We start from the raw sequence: 22,699 nt of genomic DNA, 5'->3' as shown, positions 1-22,699 counted from the left end.
TTCTATGATTAATCATGCTTATAGTTATTTTTACATAAATAGTTTAAACATTCCTGTAATTTATTTTTGAGATATGATCTCCCTTGCATGCTTGAAATTAAAGAGTTTAATTCTATCTTTCCGCTGCATTTTTTTGAAAATTTTTAAAATTACATGCATGCAAAAATCGGCTTTTTTCCTTCACCTCGGCCACAGCTGCAAACCATCGTGAGAAACCAGACGGAAACCTCGACAACAAGATCCAGCAGCATTACTGGCCGAAAAGAATGAAAGAAATTGGTGAAATCCAAAGAAAACAGAGCACCCGTTCTTCTCGGCCAAATTTCGGCAAACATCGGTGAGAAACAAACCTCCAAAGGTTGCAAAAGAGGAAGAGAAGGGTTATTCAAAGATTTTCGGATTCTTACGTGGCTTTCCGGTGGCATTTGGATGTGGTGGCGCAGCAGTGACCGAGCTTCGAAGGAAAAACTGAAGAGATCTCCAGTGAAGAGCTCCAATTGGGGTTGGTTACCTGGTGAGGTGGAAGAGAGGATGGGGAGGAGCTCTAAAGAGAGCTTAACCACGATCAGAATATGACCCAGAGTTGGATTGTATCCGACCATCTTGGGGAAGAAGAAGACTCCCATCAGAAATTCTCTTCTCTCCAGGCACATGCATGGCACGTGACAATTTTTTTTCTTTGTTTTTGTCAGTCCAAAGTGATTGGGCCAGTCAAGTGGACCGGGCCCAATTTACTGGGTTTTACATTCTCCCCTACTAAAAAAAAATTCATCCACGAAACTATTCTTTCTTATGCTTTCAAAAGGTTAGAGATACATAGTTCTAATCTCATTCTCAAGTTTTCAATAATTCTACTAATCAATACACGTTCATCATTAGTTCTTATAATAAGAATAAGGTCCGATACTTCTAGACTTGATTCTTCAAGCTTGTCTCTTATAAACGAAAAACAACATCTTTATTCAAAATAAGAATATCAAGTTTGTTTGTCAAAATATCAATTGCTCTTGATTAACCGATCTTATCAGATGATTAGATCGTAAACAACCCTAATCCATTCCTAGTAAAATATTAATCAAAGTTGATTAATAATCTCAATTTCTTTCAATTAGATAGAGGGTTGATATTAACTGAAGAAGTTTAATCTTTAGATTTAGGAGGAAAGAGGTCTATGCCAAAATATTCTAAATCCAAGATCAAAATCGATGATCCATTAATTCTAGTCTCAAGATGCTAAGAATTTTCTTAGCATGACATAAAATTGGAGAACCTAAGATAGTACAGCGACATCCAAAAATCAAAATATTTTTCTTTCGTTCATCAAAAAAATCTTACTACACAAGAAAACAAATCAAATCTTTTGTTATTAAAACTTGCTAAATCAAAGAGATAATACTTTTGACCAACTTTGAAAAATAATTCAGACCACTATGTTTTCACTGCACACTCTAATTCAAACCACCAAAATCCTTTGGATTCACTAATAATTTTTGATTAAAATACTACTTTGTATTATGCACTAAAGAGATCCAAAATTTCAATTTTCAAGTAAAGCCCAAAAAGAAACTTTTGATTCTCGTCCCCTAATTTACCTTGAACACATCCATCTAGATTAACCCTCCAATTAATTGATACATTTAAAACCATCATATAGGCTAGTTACTATAATTCGAAATGAATTGAATCTTAATTCTTTTATCAACTCAACTAGACGATTCTAAGTCAAACTCCTACAAGTAAAAACAACCAGAAGAATTTTCTCCATGCTCCATCAAGTTAGAAGACGTTAAATCAATAGATATGAGTAAAATCGACTCAGTCGTCTCTCCTAGAGTTTTTTTTATCAAGATCTTTAGCATTTATCAAAAATCTTCTATGATAATCATGCAAGCCTCAAAAATTTAAATTCTTTATACAAAACTAGATTTCATCAACAACCTCAACAACATTGTCAAAAGATTTCTAGATTAACCTATTAGCTCAAACTTTGAATTGAAGTTTATTACACACCACATAGTCTCCAATAGACAAAAATAAGATCTTTTATTTGGATCCAAAGATGGTAATAAAAATTATTAATATTTCCACCATGATGCTTTATGATCTCAAAATAAAAATAATTTGTCTACAAGAAAATAACCTTTTTGTAGAATCACGTAGTATTTTTTTTCCTTCACGCTAGTTTTATTCATAATCTACATACAGATTCAAACCTTGAAGAATATTCCAATCGGGGACTATAAAAATCTTTCTGTGGAGTGATTGATTAAAACCCCATTTGATTTTGATGAGCTCAAAGCATTTGAGTATATCTTGTGATTACTAATGAATTCAATTGAGTGTTTCAGTGAAAATCCTGTCCAAGTGTCTCTAGATTTGGTTCATAGTATTTTGGATAAGTTAAGAAGTCTGCTGAACCAAAGTCTGAGACTCGAGTCGACTCCCGAGTATCACGAGTCGACTCCAAGCGTATCAAGTTCACTGGCACGAGCTCGAGTCGACTCCAGACTAGTACGAGTCGACTCCGACTGAGAACAGAAAGAAGAACAGAAAACCTCATCTCAGAACCTGTCAACGAGTCGACTCCTGAAGTGCGCGAGTCGACTCCAATGTTCAACGAGTCGACTCCAGAGTAGCAAGAGTCGACTCCAAGAGGTACACAAAGAAAAGGTCAGAGAGCATTTTATGGACTCTGAGATTCGAGTCGACTCCCGCAATACGCGAGTCGACTCCGAGACTGTGCGACCATCGACAGACAGAAAACCATGTTACTGCCTCTGAGATTCGAGTCGACTCCCAGACAGCTCGAGTCGACTCCAAGACAAGCTTCACGTCAAAAGGCAGAAGACCAACTTTCGGAAACTGAGAGCCGAGTCGACTCCAAGGAAGTTCGAGTCGACTCCAAGACTGGATGAGCCAAAAGACAGAGAATCGGGAGTTCGGGCTCTGAGATTCGAGTCGACTCCAAGGACAGTCGAGTCGACTCGAGTGGACAAAATTCAAAATTGGATCCACGGACTTCTGTGGATGAGCCGACTCCAAAATTGCCAGGTCAGCTCCAGAAGTTGGCGAGTCGACTCCGGGTCAAGACGAGTCGACTCCCAGTCGTGACGGCAACTTTAATTCAAATTTGGAACAGTTGCCGAGTCGACTCCGGAAAAGCTTGAGTCGACTCCCGCTACAGCCGAGTCGACTCCTGATCGCGCGAGTCGACTCCAACCCACCAACGGTCATATTGTCAGGCTGCGCAGAGTGTGCAGAACGGACAGAAAAAGCAGTGTAACGGCTAGTTTCCGTGGGGGTTGGCTTAAATAGCCACAGAAGACTGTAGCAAGGTAGAGAACAACCATTCCACTCCAAGCATTCAAGCTTTCAACTCTGCAACTTGTTCTTCAACGAAAAAGAGGGAAGATCTGCAATAACTGCATCCAACTACATTTTCTCAACATTAAAAGCTTCCTCCTCCTGCATTCAAGTCGACCACTCTTTCAAGAGGAGACCAGAAGTTCAAGAAGCCATTCCTCATCTCCGATCTAAAAGCGTTTGAGGCTTCTTAACTTCATTTATTGTTCATATTGTTTTTATCTGCTTTTTGAGAAGCTGTTTTCTGTTTTCTTTTACACACTGTATTTACTTGGTTCAATCGGGGGATTGAATCAAGGGGATTAAGGTTGGTTGGTGAGCCAAGTTAAAACCAACGTGTGTAAGGGTTTGATTGTGAGCCCGGAAAAACAATCGGGGTTGGTTCTAGTCGGTGAGCCTGGGAAAACCGACCGAGTTCGTTGTGAGCTCGTAAAACAACAAGTTTGGTTGTGAGCTTGCAAAACAACCGGCTGTAATCCAAGGGGGTTATAGTGAATTCCCAAGAGAGACTTGGGGAGTGGACGTAGGAGCAAGGGGTAGCTCCGAACCACTATAAAACTCTGTGTTTGCATTGGATTGTCTCTTCTCTTCTTCCTCTCACATCACTCACAGCACTTAGCATTAATTAAATAACTTGCAATAGTTTTTAATTAATCATCCATAACGTTTTAAGTATCCAAATTAATTTAAAACCCAATTCACCCCCCCCCCCCTCTTGGGTTGTCTATCTGGGCAACAAGTGGTATCAGAGCCAAAAACTCTTCCACTCAAGAGTTAAAAGATCAAAATGACAACCCCATTTGGATCTTCTCACATTGAGGGTCAGTTCACCCAAAGACCCCCTTTCTTCAATGGATCCGACTACTCATACTGGAAGGCTAGGATGAGAATATTCATCCAAGCCCAAGACTATGAGATGTGGACCATTGTAGTGAATGGCCCATACATCCCATCCACATATGTAGAGGGTGTTAAGGTACCCAAATTAGAAAAGGATTGGGATGAACATGACATGAGGAAGGCACAATTAAACTCTAAAGCTATGAATGTGTTTTATTGTGCCTTAGACCGTAATGAATTCAATAGGGTTTCAACTTGTAATTCTGCAAAAGAAATTTGGGACAGACTTGAAGTGACCCATGAGGGCACGAATCAAGTCAAGGAATCCAAAATAAACATCTTGGTTCATAAATATGAACTATTTAAAATGGATTCAAATGAAACAATCACATGCATGTTCACTAGGTTTACTGATATTGTCAATGGCCTAAAAAGCCTTGGCAAGAACTATACTAACAGTGAGCTTGTCAGGAAAATCCTTCGGTGTCTACCAAGGTCGTGGGAAGCTAAAGTGACGGCAATCCAAGAAGCCAAGGACTTGAACAAGCTACCACTTGAGGAGCTTCTTGGATCCCTTATGACGCACGAGCTCACCATGAAACAACACAACGAGGAAGAGTCCTCCCATAAGAAAAAGGTAATAGCTTTAAAATCTACTTCATCTAACAAAGACTTATCTTGCAGTAGCAGTAGTGAAGAAGAAGAAGATGAGGAAGATGGTGGTGAGGCACTTCTTGTGCGCAAGTTCAAGAAATTCATCAACCACAAGAAGTCCTATCATCAAAGGAGAGGCCCCTCAAATTTCTACCGCAAGGACAAAGGTAAGGAAAGAGAAAATGAGGGGATTGGGTGCTATGAGTGCAAAAAGCCGGGACACATCAGAGTTGAGTGTCCCTTACTAAAGAAGGACAGCAAGTACAAGAAGAAGAAGAAAGCCCTTGTCACCACCCTATCGGACTCCGACGCATCATCTTCATCATCGGATGAAGAACAAGAAGAGAAGGCCAATTTCTGCTTCATGGCCAACGAAAACGAGGAGTGTCTTGCAGCCAAAGTCAACAAAAACTGCTGGTATTTGGATAGTGGCTGCTCAAGGCACATGACGGGTGATAAAGATCAATTTTTCACCCTTGAAGCTAAGAAGGGAGGTGCTGTGACGTTTGGAGACAACAACCAAGGTCACATCATTGGTATTGGTAAAGTTCAAATCACCCCTTCTACTTTTATAGATAATGTTAGATATGTTGATGGTCTTAAGCATAACTTGTTAAGCATTAGTCAATTATGTGATAAAGGATATGATGTTATGTTTAAACCATCACTATGCATTATAACAAATCCTAATGATAATAGTTTAGTTTTTAAAGGAATTAGACGTGGAAATGTATATGTTGTAGACCTAGAAGATCTTGCAAAACATAACCAATGTCTAGTTGTAAATGAAACTAAAGATAATGATGCTAGTTGGTTATGGCACCGTAAGTTAGGTCATGCAAGCATGGACACAATAACTAAACTAGTTAAAAGAGACTCCGTGATAGGTTTGCCAAAATTAAAATTTGAAAAGAACAAAATATGTGAAGCATGTCAATTTGGCAAACAATCTAGGAACTCTTTTAAATCCTTAAAATGTGTCTCTACTTCTAGGCCTCTAGAATTACTACACATGGACCTATTTGGTCCAACTAGAACAACAAGCCTAGGTGGAAATAAATATGGTCTAGTTATAGTAGATGATTACTCTAGGTACACATGGGTCATGTTTCTAGCGCATAAGGATCAAGCATTTTCTATGTTTAAGAAGTTCCATAAGGAAGTAACAAATGCTAGAGAGTCTTCAGTCATAGCCATTAGAAGTGACCATGGTACCGAATTCGAAAATCAATTATTTGACGAATTTTGTAGTAAAAAGGGGATAACCCATAATTTTTCTGCACCTAGGACACCACAACAAAATGGAGTTGTGGAAAGGAAGAATAGAACACTAGAGAAAATGGCTAGGACTATGTTATGTGAAAGTAACCTCCCTAAGTACTTTTGGGGAGAAGCCATTAATACCTCTTGTCACATATTAAATAGAGTTTTATTAAGACCCATTATAAAGAAAACACCTTATGAACTTTGGAAAAACAGAAAACCAAAAGTTAATTACTTTTATGCCTTTGGATGTAGGTGTTTTGTACATAATAATGGGAAAGATAATCTAGGGAAATTTGATCCTAAATCTGATGAAGGAATATTCTTAGGTTATTCTACAACTAGTAAAGCCTATAGAGTCTTTAATAAAAGAACCCTAGTTATAGAAGAATCTATACATGTTGTTTTTGATGACTCTAGTGACATCTCATCTAGTAAGAAGGTTAATTTTGATGATGATGTTGAAATACTTGAAGAAAAGATAGATGAGATGGGATTACAAGATGATAATCAAAAATTGATTGAAGAAGCATCATCAAGCCAAGAGCCTATTGTGGATCATGGGCTAACAAAAGCTTGGAGGTATGCTCACGGGCATCCTAAGGAACTCATTCTAGATGATCCATCTCAACCGGTTAGGACTAGAGCTTCACTTAGAAATTTGAATAACCATCTAGCTTTTGTTTCACACTTTGAGCCCAAACATATAGAAGAAGCCGAAAATGATGTAAATTGGATAAATGCAATGCAAGAAGAACTAAACCAATTTACTAGAAACAAAGTGTGGGATCTAGTAGAGAGGCCTTCTGAATATCCAATTATAGGTACAAAATGGATATATAAAAATAAGCTAGATGAAAATGGAATTGTTATAAGGAATAAGGCTAGACTAGTGGCAAAGGGTTATAATCAAGAAGAAGGCATAGATTTTGATGAAACCTTTGCTCCCGTAGCTAGACTTGAGGCTATTAGACTATTATTAGCATATGCATGCTCTAAGGATTTCAAACTATTTCAAATGGATGTAAAAAGTGCATTTTTAAATGGGTATATTAATGAGGAAGTGTATGTAGAACAACCTCCTGGTTTTGAAAATCATCAATACCCTAATCATGTGTATAAACTGAACAAAGCACTTTATGGATTAAAACAAGCACCTAGAGCATGGTATGAGAGACTTAGTAAATTCCTATTAGAACATGAATTCTCTAGGGGAAATGTAGACACAACATTATTTCTGAAAAAGCAAAACAAAGATATGTTATTAGTACAGATTTATGTTGATGATATCATTTTCGGTGCTACTAACAATCGCCTCTGCGAAGAGTTTGCTGATTTGATGCAGAGTGAGTTTGAGATGAGCATGATGGGAGAGCTGAACTACTTCCTAGGGCTTCAAATCAAACAATCTGAAGGAGGAATCTTCATCAATCAAGCAAAATATATCAAGGAGATGCTCAAGAAGTTTGATATGGAGGGAAACAAGTCAATCAGCACCCCCATGAGCTCATCATGCAAATTAGATCAAGATGAATCAGGTAAATCTGTAGATCAAAAACTTTATAGAGGTATGATAGGATCTTTACTGTATCTTACTGCAAGTAGACCTGATATTATGTTTAGTGTGTGCATGTGTGCTAGATATCAGGCTAATCCTAAAGAATCACACCTAGCTGCAGTTAAGAGAATTTTTAAATACTTAATAGGAACTAAGAACATAGGGCTATGGTACTCTAAAGAATCTAGCCTAAACTTAATAGGATACACAGATTCAGACTTCGCTGGATGTAAGCTTGATAGAAAAAGTACCAGCGGGTCTTGTCAATTTCTAGGAGAAAACCTTATCTCATGGTTTAGCAAGAAACAAAACTCGGTTGCATTATCCACTGCTGAAGCTGAATATGTGGCAGCCGGGAGTTGTTGTGCTCAAATCTTGTGGATTAAACAACAATTAGAAGATTATGGCATTAAACAAGATAAAATTCCCATTAATTGTAATAATACAAGTGCCATAAATCTAACTAAAAATCCAATTCAACATTCAAGAACTAAACACATTGAGATAAGACATCACTTCATAAGAGATCATGTATTGAATGGTGATGTGACACTCCAATTTGTTTGTACTGATAATCAATTAGCAGATATTTTTACAAAACCCCTAAGTGAAGAGAGGTTTAGTGTGCTTAGGAGGGGATTAGGAGTGATTGATCCATCCTAGTGGTGGTTTTCACTAGAATAATTGATTTTGATGATTACAATGTGGTTAAAATAGAGTTTCTTTTCAATGATCATCAAATCAGATCATAATTAGGTGATTTTCCCTCATTTGGCACGATTATAGCATGAGTTTTAGGTGCGTGCCAAAGTTAGAGACGACTCGAGTAAGTTTCAGAGCCGGCTCCTAAGGGGGAGTCGACTCGCACATTTGCGGGAGTCGACTCGCAAAGATGGCAGCTGAGGGGGAGTCGACTCACACATTGTCGGGAGTCGACTCGAAGTCTACAGGCGCATAAGGAGAGTCGACTCGCGCATATTCTGGAGTCGACTCGAGGTCGAGTCGACTCGCGACTCAGGGGAGTCGACTCGCAGTCGGGATCCGACTTTTTAACCCTAGGTTTGTCGTTTCGCAAACACTTTTCTTTCAAGCCGCCACTGTTCAAAAAGCCCTAGAGCCGACTCCTAGGTCGTCCCCGATCGTCTCCAACCTCTGTTCGGTCAATTTTTCACCGGTTCTTAGGGTTTTCGTCCGTTCCTAGGTCGTCTCCTGTCCGTCCCGAGTCTCCTCCGTCGACCTTTCTCCGTCCTTTAGGTGTTTCTTCCCGTTTAGGTCAAGATGCCTCGTAAGACCGTGGTTAGGAAGAGGTCCCGTCCCGAGGCCGGTCCCGAGCGGCGCTCCAAGGCGCGGCACGATCCCGCGAGGGAACCACCTCCGGCTCGTTCCCCGCCTAGGGCGGTTCCCGCAAGGCCGTTGGCCGGGAAGGCCGTCACCACCGGGAGGTATGTCGACTTTGACTATCTCTCCCGGGAAGGGTTCACCATAGGTGATAGGCTTAGAGCCCAGGGCCTAGAGTACTTCCTCACTTTGGACCTTCCCACTTACCCTGGCCTTGTTCAAGAGTTTTATAGTACCGTCCATCGGGGAGATGGAGGTATCGAGGGCACAGTAGTAGGTGTCCCTGTGCGTGTCACGGAGGATCTCATTGCCCACATCCTCCACCTTCCATTAGTAGGGGTGGCTCCCGCACACCCTGAGGATAGAGTTGAGGCCCTTACGGTCGTCTTAGGGCATCCACCTCAGTCCCCCCTAGACGAGGTATCTGCTAGCTCACTTCCTATTGAAGTGAGAATCCTTTTGAGTATTCTGTCTAGGTCCATCTTTCCTAAGACAGGAAGATTTGATTTTGTAAATGAGAGGGACCTAGCTATTATGTCTTACATTCTTCAGGACACCCCGGTCAACTTCCCCAAACTCATCTATAGGTATATGTGTGAGCCCCTAGATAGACCTAGGCTCACCCTCCCATACGGCATGATTTTTACTCTTCTCTTTAGGGAGTACGAGATTCCCATTCCTGAGAGGGAACCCTCTCGTGCATTGCGATGGACAGATTGCTTGTGTACGGGGACCATGCACAGGATGGGGTTTCGGAAGAGAGAGGGGGTATGGGTTAGGAAGTCTACCCTCACCGCTCAGACCACCAGACCTTCACCCAGTCCTGAGCCCGATTCAGACTACCCAGACCTTCCAGACCATCCAGACCTCCCATCCACTCCTCCTGCTCCTACCACCTTCGCCGGACCTTCCTCCTCGGCACCACCCTCTATGGCGGTCCGGATTGATCCTGAGCAGCTCCGGGAGCTGCGACAGGAGATAGTCAGAGAGGTGAGGGATGAGCTGCTTCGGGAGCTCCGAGGTGCGGTGCCTGCTCCCACTCCTGCACCCGTATCTTCTCAGTTGGTCCCTTCCTTGACAGCCGTGACTGACATGACGGCTCATGTACGGGAAGAGATCTACAATGTCCGGAGTTTGGTCCAGGCCCAGTTCCACAGCATGAGTGAGGTCACGAGCTCCACTCGACAGATGCGAGAGGAGATAGGTCGTGACATGCACACCACCACCGAGGGGGCCGAGCGCTTGTCGAATGTACTCATCGACAAGCTGGACGCACTTCAGACATCGGTGACTGGGCTTCAGGCGTCGGTGACAGAGCTCTCCACTACACATAGCAGAGCCACCACGTCTATCATCACACAGCTTGGCCATGTCACAGATGCAGTCACCCTCCTCATGGAGCAGAGCCGATTGAGAGGAGGAGCACCATCCTCGAGAGGAGGAGCCACATCCTCTAGAGGAGGAGATGCATCCTCGAGAGGGGGAGCTTCATCCTCGAGGAGGACATAGATGTGTTTGAGTTCTGTTTTGTATTGTTTTACTTTACTTATTGTATGCTCAAATCTACTTCAATTCATATCAATACAATGAGTAGACATCTTATCTTCAATTATGTGCCATTTGATGATTGGTTGTGCCATTGATTGTGGTTGTTTACCTCCTTTTTGGTATGATGACAAAAAGGGGGAGAAATATGTATAAAATGTGTAAAAGGGGAGAAATATGAAAAAATATGTAAAAGAAATCAATGGAAATAAATAAAAAGATAAACTCTTAAAAACACACACAAATTTGTTCTAAGTGGATTCGGTACCTCGAGGCTCATTATCTCTCTTTTGGGGCTCCTAATGGAGTAATCTCCAGAATCTATTCAAGGGATATTCGGAGATTAGCTGAATCCTACTCAAGAACAAATTGACAGATTTTCCCTCTAAAAACAAAAAATTCAGTTCAAAAACTTCAAAGCATTAAAAGGAAATTCAGAGAATCAAAACATAGTTGAATGCATATGTTGAGGGGGAGAATCTGAATTTTAATCAAGCTAAATCATTAATGACATATAAGCCAAACAATTGATTGCATAATATGAAGGCTTATATAATTCCAAATGAAAGGGGGAGCTTTAACTCCGAAATTTGTTGTTTCACTCCTTTCAAACTTGGATAAATTAAATTATCAGACATTTGAATTCATTTATGGATTTTATTTCATTATTTATTGAGCAAGTCATTTTACATATACTCAAAGTTTTGTCATCATCAAAAAGGGAGAGATTGTGGAGTGATTGATTAAAACCTCATTTGATTTTGATGAGCTCAAAGCATTTGAGTATATCTTGTGATTACTAATGAATTCAATTGAGTGTTTCAGTGAAAATCCTGTCCAAGTGTCTCTAGATTTGGTTCATAGTATTTTGGATAAGTTAAGAAGTCTGCTGAACCAAAGTCTGAGACTCGAGTCGACTCCCGAGTATCACGAGTCGACTCAAAGCGTATCAAGTTCACTGGCACGAGCTCGAGTCGACTCCAGACTAGTACGAGTCGACTCCGACTGAGAACAGAAAGAAGAACAGAAAGCCTCATCTCAGAACCTGTCAACGAGTCGACTCCTGAAGTGCGCGAGTCGACTCCAATGTTCAACGAGTCGACTCCAGGGTAGTAAGAGTCGACTCCAAGAGGTACACAAAGAAAAGGTCAGAGAGCATTTTATGGACTCTGAGATTCGAGTCGACTCCCGCAATACGCGAGTCGACTCCGAGACTGTACGACCATCGACAGACAGAAAACCATGTTACTGCCTCTGAGATTCGAGTCGACTCCCAGACAGCTCGAGTCGACTCCAAGACAAGCTTCACGTCAAAAGGCAGAAGACCAACTTTCGGAAACTGAGAGCCGAGTCGACTCCAAGGAAGTTCGAGTCGACTCCAAGACTGGATGAGCCAAAAGACAGAGAATCGGGAGTTCGGGCTCTGAGATTCGAGTCGACTCCAAGAACAGTCGAGTCGACTCGAGTGGACAAAATTCAAAATTAGATCCACGGACTTCTGTGGATGAGCCGACTCCAAAATTGCCAGGTCAGCTCCAGAAGTTGGCGAGTCGACTCCGGGTCAAGACGAGTCGACTCCCAGTCGTGACGGCAACTTTAATTCAAATTTGGAACAGTTGTCGAGTCGACTCCGGAAAAGCTTGAGTCGACTCCCGCTACAGCCGAGTCGACTCCTGATCGCGCGAGTCGACTCCAACCCACCAACGGTCATATTGTCAGGCTGCGCAGAGTGTGTAGAACGGACAGAAAAAGCAGTGTAACGGCTAGTTTCCATGGGGGTTGGCTTAAATAGCCACAGAAGACTGTAGCAAGGTAGAGAACAACCATTCCACTCCAAGCATTCAAGCTTTCAACTCTGCAACTTGTTCTTCAACGAAAAAGAGGGAAGATCTGCAATAACTGCATCCAACTACATCTTCTCAACATTAAAAGCTTCCTCCTCCTGCATTCAAGTCGACCACTCTTTCAAGAGGAGACCAGAAGTTCAAGAAGCCATTCCTCATCTCCGATCTAAAAGCGTTTGAGGCTTCTTAACTTCATTTATTGTTCATATTGTTTTTATCTGCTTTTTGAGAAGCTGTTTTCTGTTTTCTTTTACACACTGTATTTACTTGGTTCAATCGGAGGATTGAATCAAGGGGATTAAGGTTGGTTGGTGAGCCAAGTTAAAACCAACGTGTGTAAGGGTTTGATTGTGAGCCCGGAAAAACAATCGGGGTTGGTTCTAGTCGGTGAGCCTGGGAAAACCGACCGAGTTCGTTGTGAGCTCGTAAAACAACAAGTTTGGTTGTGAGCTTGCAAAACAACCGGCTGTAATCCAAGGGGGTTATAGTGAATTCCCAAGAGAGACTTGGGGAGTGGACGTAGGAGCAAGGGGTAGCTCCGAACCACTATAAAACTCTGTGTTTGCATTGGATTGTCTCTTCTCTTCTTCCTCTCACATCACTCACAGCACTTAGCATTAATTAAATAACTTGCAATAGTTTTTAATTAATCATCCATAACGTTTTAAGTATCCAAATTAATTTAAAACCCAATTCACCCCCCCCCCTCTTGGGTTGTCTATCTGGGCAACACTTTCATAGCCCAAATCTTAAATAACTTCATATAAATGGATCTTAATTTGTCTCTAAAAAATATCTTCAAACTTAAGCAATATCATAGTATAACTCAATGTTAATTTTGAAATTAAGCATACCAAATACATCGATTCAAAGTCGAATCGATATGCTATCCAGTTACTTTAAAATTTTAAATCTTATTTTATAAATTAATTATATTTTTAATTATCAAGTTCATCTCGACAGTCATGAACTGTGACCTCATTTATACCCTGTAGATGGGCTGGAATATGAGCTCATCAAATTGCCAATATATAACCCGTACTGACAGGGTGTTGATATGCCAACGTATAACCTCCACTAGCAGGATATTGATATAGCAACACATAACTTCTACTGGCAGGGTATCAATATGCCAACATATAACCTCCACTAATAAGGTGTTGATATGCTAACGTATAACCTCCATTAGCAGGGTGTCGATATGCCAGCGAATAATCCCACTAGCAGGGTGTCGATAACCATCAAATAACCTCCACTAGTAGGGTATCGATATACCAGCAAATAACCCAACTGGTAGGGTATCGATATGCCAGCATCTAATCTCCACTGGTAGGGTGTCGATATATCAGCAAATAACCCCCACAGGTAGGGTGTCGATACGTAGTCTGATTGCGAATCCAAATCTATTTCGAAGCAAAAACTTGTTTTCTTATATTTAGTGTTCCAAATATTAAGATACATAGATTCATACGACGTCAGAATCAATCGACTATAATTCATATCGAAATCAATACGTTCAATTAAGAATTGGTGCAAAAAAATAAAACTGTTCTCCCAAGTGCAGGAGAATCGCACAAGTAGTATAACTCGGAAGTTCGAGGTCGATTCCTCAGGGAACGATCTTTGGGTTATTAGCTTAATTTCAGATTATTTGATTCAATAAAATTTGTGGATTAAGATGCTATTTTGCAAATAGAAAATCAATCAGTAAATAGAGAATCAAAGTTTGGATAGATTAAGGTGGTGTAGGGATCTGGAATCCCCTTTGATAATTTTGCATTCAAGAAATAAATTCTTTGGTTCTTGATTAAAGATGTAAAAGTAGAATAGATCAAAGCATGGAATATATTTTATGGTCATGTGAACTCTATTTCTAAGCATTCATCGTGCCTATTACATCAACGATAAATCAAATATTAAAGCAGTTCATATGTCGATCAACATAAACCATTAAAGAACCATCTACAAAATAATTATGCAAGAATCCATGATATATTGAAAATGTAAATCTGTAAGAATAAAGGTTTAGAATTTACTTCAAAGAAAGCAATACATCAAAGGTTCCTCCATCACCCTTCACCTAGGAAATCAGCCCTCCATTAAAACATTAAACTCTTCCTCTCCTCTTTTTTTTTCTTTTTTTTCTTTTCGGAAACAGGGCATACCCTGTTTCCTTCTTCTCTTTTCTTTCCTCTGCCGCCACACAACTCCTCTGTTTTCCCGATGAGAGCTCCCCTCTTTTCCTCCCAGCCGAGAGAGCTTTATAGCTCTTCCTTTGCACGCGATGGAGATCGACGGAAGGACTGGATCTCGGCCGAGACGGATGCCGGAGGTGATTGCGGCCGTTTCCAATGCTGAGAATGGAAGCTGGGACGATTGCGCTCGGGAGGATGCTGTGAATCGTGAGCTGATGGGAGGCTCGAGCGGCTGGACTTGCGTGGGAGATGATCGCGGGATGGGCTGCAGATCTGGAGGACGCCCGGAAGGGAGCTGATCACGGACGAATCAGTGGAGGAGGCAAACGTATGCGTGGGAGATTTGGGATGCTTCACGATCGCGCGAGTTTGGGAGAGGCGGATCCCGGATGGGCGCGGGTTGCTCGGACGCTGGGATTGTGCACGGACGGTGAAGAGTTGGACGGAGAAGGGAGTTGATTGCGGGGATGGATGCTGGCTCACTCGCGGAAGAAGAATGGGAGCCGATCGCGGTTGAGGAAGACGGGCGGATGAGGTGGGCGGTGATCGCGGACGGAAGGGCTCGGGCGGATGCTGTGAAGCTGGGAGATCCGTTTGCAAATCTTCTTGGCTTGATGAATCTAAGCCCTTGGATGTTTCATTACACATTACCTCCAGATGACTGCCATGTGTCCCTCTGGTGCAAGTGTGCTTGACCAGGTTCAATTCTGTTTCAGTGTAATCAGGCTTGAAGTCGACCAAATGCACATTTAAACTCTGATTTACGATAATCTGTACCAAATAAAATATAAAATTAATGCAGCCCTTTTATCATTATTTGTTAGCAATAATATTAATTTAAGCAACGTGTAGAACGCACTTTTGTGCTCTCATCACACCCCCCAACTAGCTTATTGCTAGTCCCTAGCAATTCAGAGTAAATAATAACATGAGGGTACAAAAAGTGTTGGTTGATCCTTTGATGTTTTATTAGAACTAATTGCATAAAATTAAGATAAGTACTCACTTTCGTAGGAGTCACGATTGCACTTAGCACGTGCAACAAGCCGTTAAACCCCTAGATTACCCTAGTGGACGAGTGTTGTCTCGTCAGGGTTTGCAGTGATGTCACCCACAAACATCATTCATAAAATGATATACAATGAAATTCAAGTCAATGCACACGTGATATATATTTTTCTCAAGCATGGCAACTATCAAAGCAAGGAAAATATGAAAGTGTAGTGTGCATAAAATAGTATGACTTTCTCGGAGTACTAATACCTCCACCGCAACATGGCACCGCTTGAATTTTAGGTGTACTACTCAAGTTCACAAGAGTTTACTACAATTTATTAGACCCTGATCCATCAAATTTTCAGAATATCTCATGTTGTCTAAATTTGTCAAAAATGGTTCGCATATAAAGAAGGAGCTATCAATCCCAACTAAACATCCAAAGTACACAGAGTTCCAAATTAATGGAGTCAAACCAGCCATTACCACATGTCACTGGGTTCAGTCTGACCAACCCTATTCATGCTTATTTTTATTTTTAAACACATATGACGATTACAATAATCCAACCTCCTTAGGCTCTAGTAAGGTCCATATAGCGAGTTTTCGGCCAATGACTCCTGATCCAGTTGGCTCAAGGCATTAGGTGAAACACCCCTCGGGCTTAATTACTCGAACCAGACTACACCACGAGGTCAGACTTGTCTTTTTTTTTTTTTTTTTTGTGCAAGAAAAAGAGAAGGTAAACTGAACCATATAACGTGACTGCATTGTGGCTATAGGTCAACCAAGGTCGGAACATAAGGCACTTAGGTGATCTAGCTAGGGTATTCAACTTCTTTCTTTATGTGAAAACCAAATCATGAACCTTATAGTACGGACAAGGATACTCATACTTCTTTTACAGATATGGCTTAATAAAAATGCATTAAACAAACTTGAACTCCTGAGGCCTTCCTATATTCATTAAGTACATGTGCGGGGATCTAATAATAGATCTCTGATCAGTCATAGTATGCATGTGTTCTTTGCCTTAATAGTTGCACAAACTCAATATGAAAATACATATGCATTGGTAATAAATCAAATGCAAAAACATTTTTTTTTTTTTTGGCAAGGTATTACCCTCCCCCCAACTTAAACATTGCATTGTCCTCAATGTAATAGATACAAGAAACATTTATATGAGAGACAGTAGAGAAAATAATATTAGAGAGAAGATGAATACCTTGAGCTGTTGATATCCAGAAAATAAGACCTACAAAACTAGGAAAAAAAAATTCTAATGAATATACACATACCTTTGCCTTCATATTTAGTCATAAGAAGGCTCTCCCAAGGAAAAGGAGTCCTCTTCATCTGCAAAATTCTCAAGAAAAGGTTTTAACCTGTGTCCATTTACCTTAAAAATTTTACCATCCCGTGGATTCTCAATCTCAACCGCCCCATGTGGAAAAACAGTTTTTATAATGTAAGGACCTGTCCATCTCGATCGCAACTTACCAGAAAACAGATGTAAGCGGGAATCATATAAAAGAACTTTTTGCAATGGTTCAAAAGATTTTTTTAAAATTGATTTATCATGTAAGATCTTCATTCGTTCTTTGAAAATTTTAGCATTGTCATAAGCATCTCTGCGAATCTCATTAAGCTCGTTTAATTGCAATTTTCTAGCTAGACCGGCATCTTGTAAATCAAAATTCAATTTTCTAATTGCCCAATACGATTTATGTTCTATTTCTACAGGCAGATGACACGCTTTTCCGTAGACTAGCCGGTAGGGAGACATGCCAAGAATGGTTTTGTATGCAGTACGGTAAGCCCATAATGCATCTGATAGTTTCAAGGACCAATCCTTTCGTGATGGGTTCACTGTTTTCTCTAAAATACGCTTGATCTCTCGATTGGCTAACTCTACCTGGCCACTGGTTTGCGGATGATATGGGGTAGCAATTCTATGGGTGACACCATATTTTTTCAATAAGGTTTCGAAAGGCTTATTACAAAAGTGTTTTCCACCGTCACTAATTATGATTTTAGGCATCCCAAATCGTGAAAAAATATTTTCTTTTAAAAACTTCAGAACGGGTTTGTGATCATTGGTCTTACAAGCAACAGCTTCTACCCATTTGGACACATATTCGACACCGACTAAAATGTACTCATATCCAAAAGATGGTGGGAATGGGCCCATAAAATCGATGCCCCAACAATCGAAAATTTCGATAATAGTAATGGGTTGAAGAGGCATCATTTGCCTACGAGTTAGGCTTCCAATACGTTGACATGGATCACATGTCCTGCAGAACTCGTGGGCATCTTTGAACATAGTAGGCCAATAGAAACCACATTGCAAGACCTTTGCAACAGTTTTCTTAGAGGCAAAGTGTCCACCGCAAGCATCAGTGTGGCAGAAAGAAAGTATGCTTTGTATATCATGATCCGGTATGCATCGTCTAAGGATTTGATCGTTGCAATATTTAAATAAATAGGGATCGTCATAGTAATAATTTTTTACTTCGCGCAAGAAAATTTTTCTATCTGTCGACCCCCAATGCTCTGGCATCCGGTTTGTAACAAGAAAATTTACAATATCTGCATACCATGATATACTAGAAAGTGCAAACAACTGCTCTTCAGGGAATGAGTCCTTGATGGAAAACTGTGGCACTGAATCATGAAAAACTAATCGTGATAAATGGTCAGCAACCACATTTTCTACTCCTTTTTTATCTTTGATAGTGATGTCAAATTCTTGGAGTAGAAGTATCCATCGTATTAAGTGTGGTTTGGCCTCTTTCTTATCCAACAAATATTTTAGTGCCGCATGGTCCGTGAAGATAACAATAGGAGCACCAAGGATATAAGAGCGAAATTTATCTAAGGCAAATACTACTGCAAGCAATTCCTTCTCGGTGGTGGTGTAATTCATTTGAGCATCGTTTAAGGTTTTGCTTGCATAGTAAATAACATATGGCTTATTATCCTTGCGTTGTCCTAGGACAGCTCCTATCGCATAGTCGCTAGCGTCGCACATAATCTCAAACGGTAATGACCAATCGGGTGGTCGCACGATGGGTGCAGTGCTAAGCATAGACTTCAACTTTTCAAATGCCTCCTGACAGGTTTCAGTCCAATTGAACGGTGTATCAAGGGATAGGAGGTTACATAATGGTCGAGATATGACACTAAAGTCCTTGATGAATCTTCTATAAAATCCGGCGTGACCCAAAAATGATCTAACATCTCTAACCGTCTTGGGTGCAGGTAGCTTAGCAATTAAATCAGTCTTAGCTCTATCTACTTCCATTCCTTTCGATGAAACAATGTGTCCTAGGACAATTCCCTTTGGCACCATGAAGTGACATTTCTCCCAATTCAGTATCAAATTCTTTTCTATACATCGAGCTAAGACTGCTTGTAAATGTGACAGGCAATCATCAAATGAGTCGCCAAAAATGGAGAAATCGTCCATGAACACTTCCAAAAAATTCTCGTTCATGTCTTCAAAGATGCTGAGCATGCATCTTTGGAATGTTGCAGGTGCATTACACAACCCGAATGGCATTCGTCGGAAAGCAAATGTGCCAAAAGGACAAGTGAAGGTAGTCTTCTCTTGATCTTCTGGTGCAATTTCAATTTGATAATATCCCGAATAGCCATCAAGAAAACAATAGAAAGCATGTCCTGCAACTCTCTCCAATACTTGGTCTAGGAAGGGTAGAGGAAAGTGATCCTTTCGTGTGACCAAATTAAGCTTTCGGTAGTCAACACACATGCGCCAACTCGTCGGGATACGAGTTGGAACTAGTTCACCTTGTTCATTTTCTACTACCGTCAAACCCGACTTCTTAGGAACAACTTGAGTAGGGCTTACCCACTTGCTATCGGAAATTGGGTAAATAATACCCACATCAAGCAACTTGAGGACTTCTGCCTTAACCACATCTCTCATCGTAGGATTCAACCTTCGTTGCATTTGCCTTGTGGTTTTGGCATTGTCCTCCAAATATATCCGGTGCGTGCAAATTAAGGGGCTAATTCCCTTCAAATCGGCAATAGACCACCCTAAGGCTCCTTTATGATTCTTTAAAACATCAATTAATTTTCTTTCTTGGGTATGATCAAGTCCAGACGAGATGATTACAGGAAAAGTATCTTCGGGTCCAAGAAAAGTATACTTAAGTTCCTTTGGTAAGGGTTTCAATTCGAGCTTGGGTGCTTGCTCATGGGATGGTACTATTTTCACCTCTCGAGGCGACAATTGTTCAAATTTTTCTACTTTTGGTCTCCACCCATTGATCATCATGGCGTTCGAAAAATTCATACTAGGTTTGACCAACAAATCATCTTTATTGGTGCCATTAGAACACCAATCAATTAAACTATCGCCGGATGGATCGTTAAATGCTTCAGCTAACAAATATTCCTCCGCGATAGTTTCAACCCAATCAACCTCCTTACTCTCTTCGGGATCATTAGGTTGTTTGCACACATTAAAAATGTTCAGTTCTAAGGTCATGTTACCAAAAGAAAGCTTCATGACGCCATTCCTACAATTAATTAATGCATTAGAAGTCGCAAGGAATGGACGTCCTAAAATGACCGGAATCTGAGACTGTGAGTTCGAAGCCGGATGTGTGTCTAATACGATAAAATCGACAGGAAAGTAGAACTTGTCTACTTGGACTAATACATCCTCGACAATCCCCCTTGGAATTTTAACTGACCGGTCAGCTAATTGCAAAGTGACGGAGGTTGGCTTCAACTCACCTAAACCAAGTTGCTCATATACAGAATATGGCAACAAATTCACACTCGCCCCTGAATCTAACAATGCTCGCTCTATCCTAAAGTCGCCTATGATGCATGAGATGGTTGGGCAACCTGGATCTTTATATTTAGGGAGAATGTTGTGCTGCAAAATAGCACTCACATTTTCAGTTAAAAATGCCTTCTTCTTAACATTTAATCGACGCTTGACAGTACACAAGTCCTTCAAAAATTTGGCATATGAAGGTACTTGTTTGATTGCATCAAGAAGAGGTATGTTGATTTTTACTTGCTTAAAAAGCTCAAGAATTTCAGAATTAGGTTCGAGCTTTTGCAACGGCTTTAACCGTTGTGGAAAAGGTGGAGGAAAAGGACATTCAACTTTCTTAGTAGAAGTTGGGACCTCAACTTCTTCTTTGTCCCTTTCATCAACTTTGGGAGCATCAGAATCAGAAGTGACCTGCGGTCTCAATGGGACGGTTTGATCAATGACTTTCCCATTACGCAAAGTCATGATGCTCTTTGCATGCTCTGTATGCGAACTAGAGGGAGCCGTATTATTACTACCGTGCACTTGTGGGTTAGGTTGGGGTTGAGCTGGAAGCTTACCCTTCTCTTGGGTACTTAGGACGGTAGTCAACATTGACAATTGGTTCCTTATGTCTTCAAAATTTCGAGTATTTTGAGCATTGATATTAGCTTGACCTTGTAGAAAAGTTTGTATGGATTGCAAGGTATCCTCGATATTTGGCTTTTGAGAAGGTGATGGTGCATAAGTAGGATGTACAGGTGGAGGAGCTGAATGGTGTGACTGTTGAGGATGATCGTTTCTCCACCTAAAGTTTGGATGATTCTTCCAACCAGGGTTATAGGTATTCGAGTATGGATCGTTATAAGGCTTTTGGTAGGAGTTCATAGCATTTGCTTGATCGTGCAAGACTTCTTTGAATGCCGGTATGGTGGGACAATCTGTAGTAGTATGACCCGACATATCGCAGATACCACAACACTCATTTCTAAGTTCTATAGTCTTGACAGGCTCAATCTTCCTAAGCTCAATTTCTTCTACCTTCCTAGTGAGGGCTGCCATTTTAGCATGAAGATCATCCTCAGTTCTGAGGTTGTAAAGGCCTCCCTGTACAGAGCTAGTAGGCTTAGGCAAAGACTTGTTGTTTCTATCCCCGTTATCCCAAAGTTGGGCAGTCTCAGCAAGGGAATCCAAATACTCCCATGCCTCATCAGGGTGTTTTTCTAAAAATCTACCATTGCACATGGTCTCTACAAATTGTTTTAACTGTGAAGATAAACCTTCATAAAAGAAGCTAATGGTTCTCCAAGTTTCGAATCCGTGATGAGGGCATGAGAGAAGAAGGTCTTTAAATCTTTCCCAACATTCATAAAATGTTTCATTATCTTTTTGTTGGAAATTGCTAATATGTCTTTTTAAAAAGTTGGTCCTTTGTGTGGGAAAGAACTTCTTTAAAAATTCTCTCTGCATATCTTGCCAAGTTCTTATTGATCTAGGTCGCAACGAGTTTAGCCATGTTTTGGCCTTATTCTTTAGAGAGAAAGGGAACAATGTCAACTTGAGGACATCCTCGGTGACATTTGGCACTCTAAATGTAATGCTCAATTCTTCAAAATCCTTTAAATGAAGATACGGACTCTCGGACTCTAACCCATGAAACTTGGGCAGCAATTGGATTACCCCTGGTTTGATGTCAAAATGTCCTACATTATCAGGAAAAATTATGCATGAAGGCTGACTAGTCCTAGCCGGTTGTAGGTATTGTCTTAGAGTCATAACATGGGGTTCTCGTTCTCGATTGTGGTGACTCCCCGCATCTTCATTTAGATCAGCCATCTCACAAGGTGTGAGATATTGCGAAGGAATTTCAAGGGTATGTCCTAAGGGATGATCTAAAGTTGTACGACTTAATCGACCGGTGTCGTCCCTATTCCACTTTAGCATGCAAAATATTTTCCTCTTTTTTTTTTCTTTTTTAAATATAAGTACTAACTAAAGATACCCTAAAACAAAAGTCTATTCACAATCAAACATGCAACAAAACATTACACCTCAATTTCTAATGTTTTTCTTAAATTTCTAGACAGCTCCTAACTGGTTTGAAGAGGACACCTAAGCCTCCAATCCGGTCTAATGAACCGAGTTGACCAGGTAAGCTCCCAGGTAAGTGGAGGGGTCACGATGCGTTCGCAAAGGTCCCACTTAAAACCCACTTGCCTCGAACAGATGAACTGTCTCCCTTATAGGGACAAAGCTTGCCTAGACATCAACTAAGCCACAAAGCGAAATTGGTGCAACTTTC

General features: G+C 40.7%; 1 non-coding gene across 1 annotated transcript; it reads left to right on the top strand.

Annotated features, from left to right (window-relative positions):
• The first annotated feature begins 21,712 nt into the window (after nucleotides 1-21,712).
• LOC120104915 lies at nucleotides 21,713-21,821 on the top strand. The gene has a single exon (XR_005507271.1). It is a non-coding gene; the product is annotated as a small nucleolar RNA R71 (small nucleolar RNA).
• Nucleotides 21,822-22,699: the final 878 nt, after the last annotated feature.

Source organism: Phoenix dactylifera, unplaced genomic scaffold (assembly GCF_009389715.1).
Source record: "Phoenix dactylifera cultivar Barhee BC4 unplaced genomic scaffold, palm_55x_up_171113_PBpolish2nd_filt_p 000141F, whole genome shotgun sequence".
Lineage (NCBI taxonomy): Eukaryota > Viridiplantae > Streptophyta > Magnoliopsida > Arecales > Arecaceae > Phoenix > Phoenix dactylifera.
The sequence above is the reverse complement of the archived record's forward strand: the minus strand, read 5'-3'. Positions and strand labels throughout refer to the sequence as shown.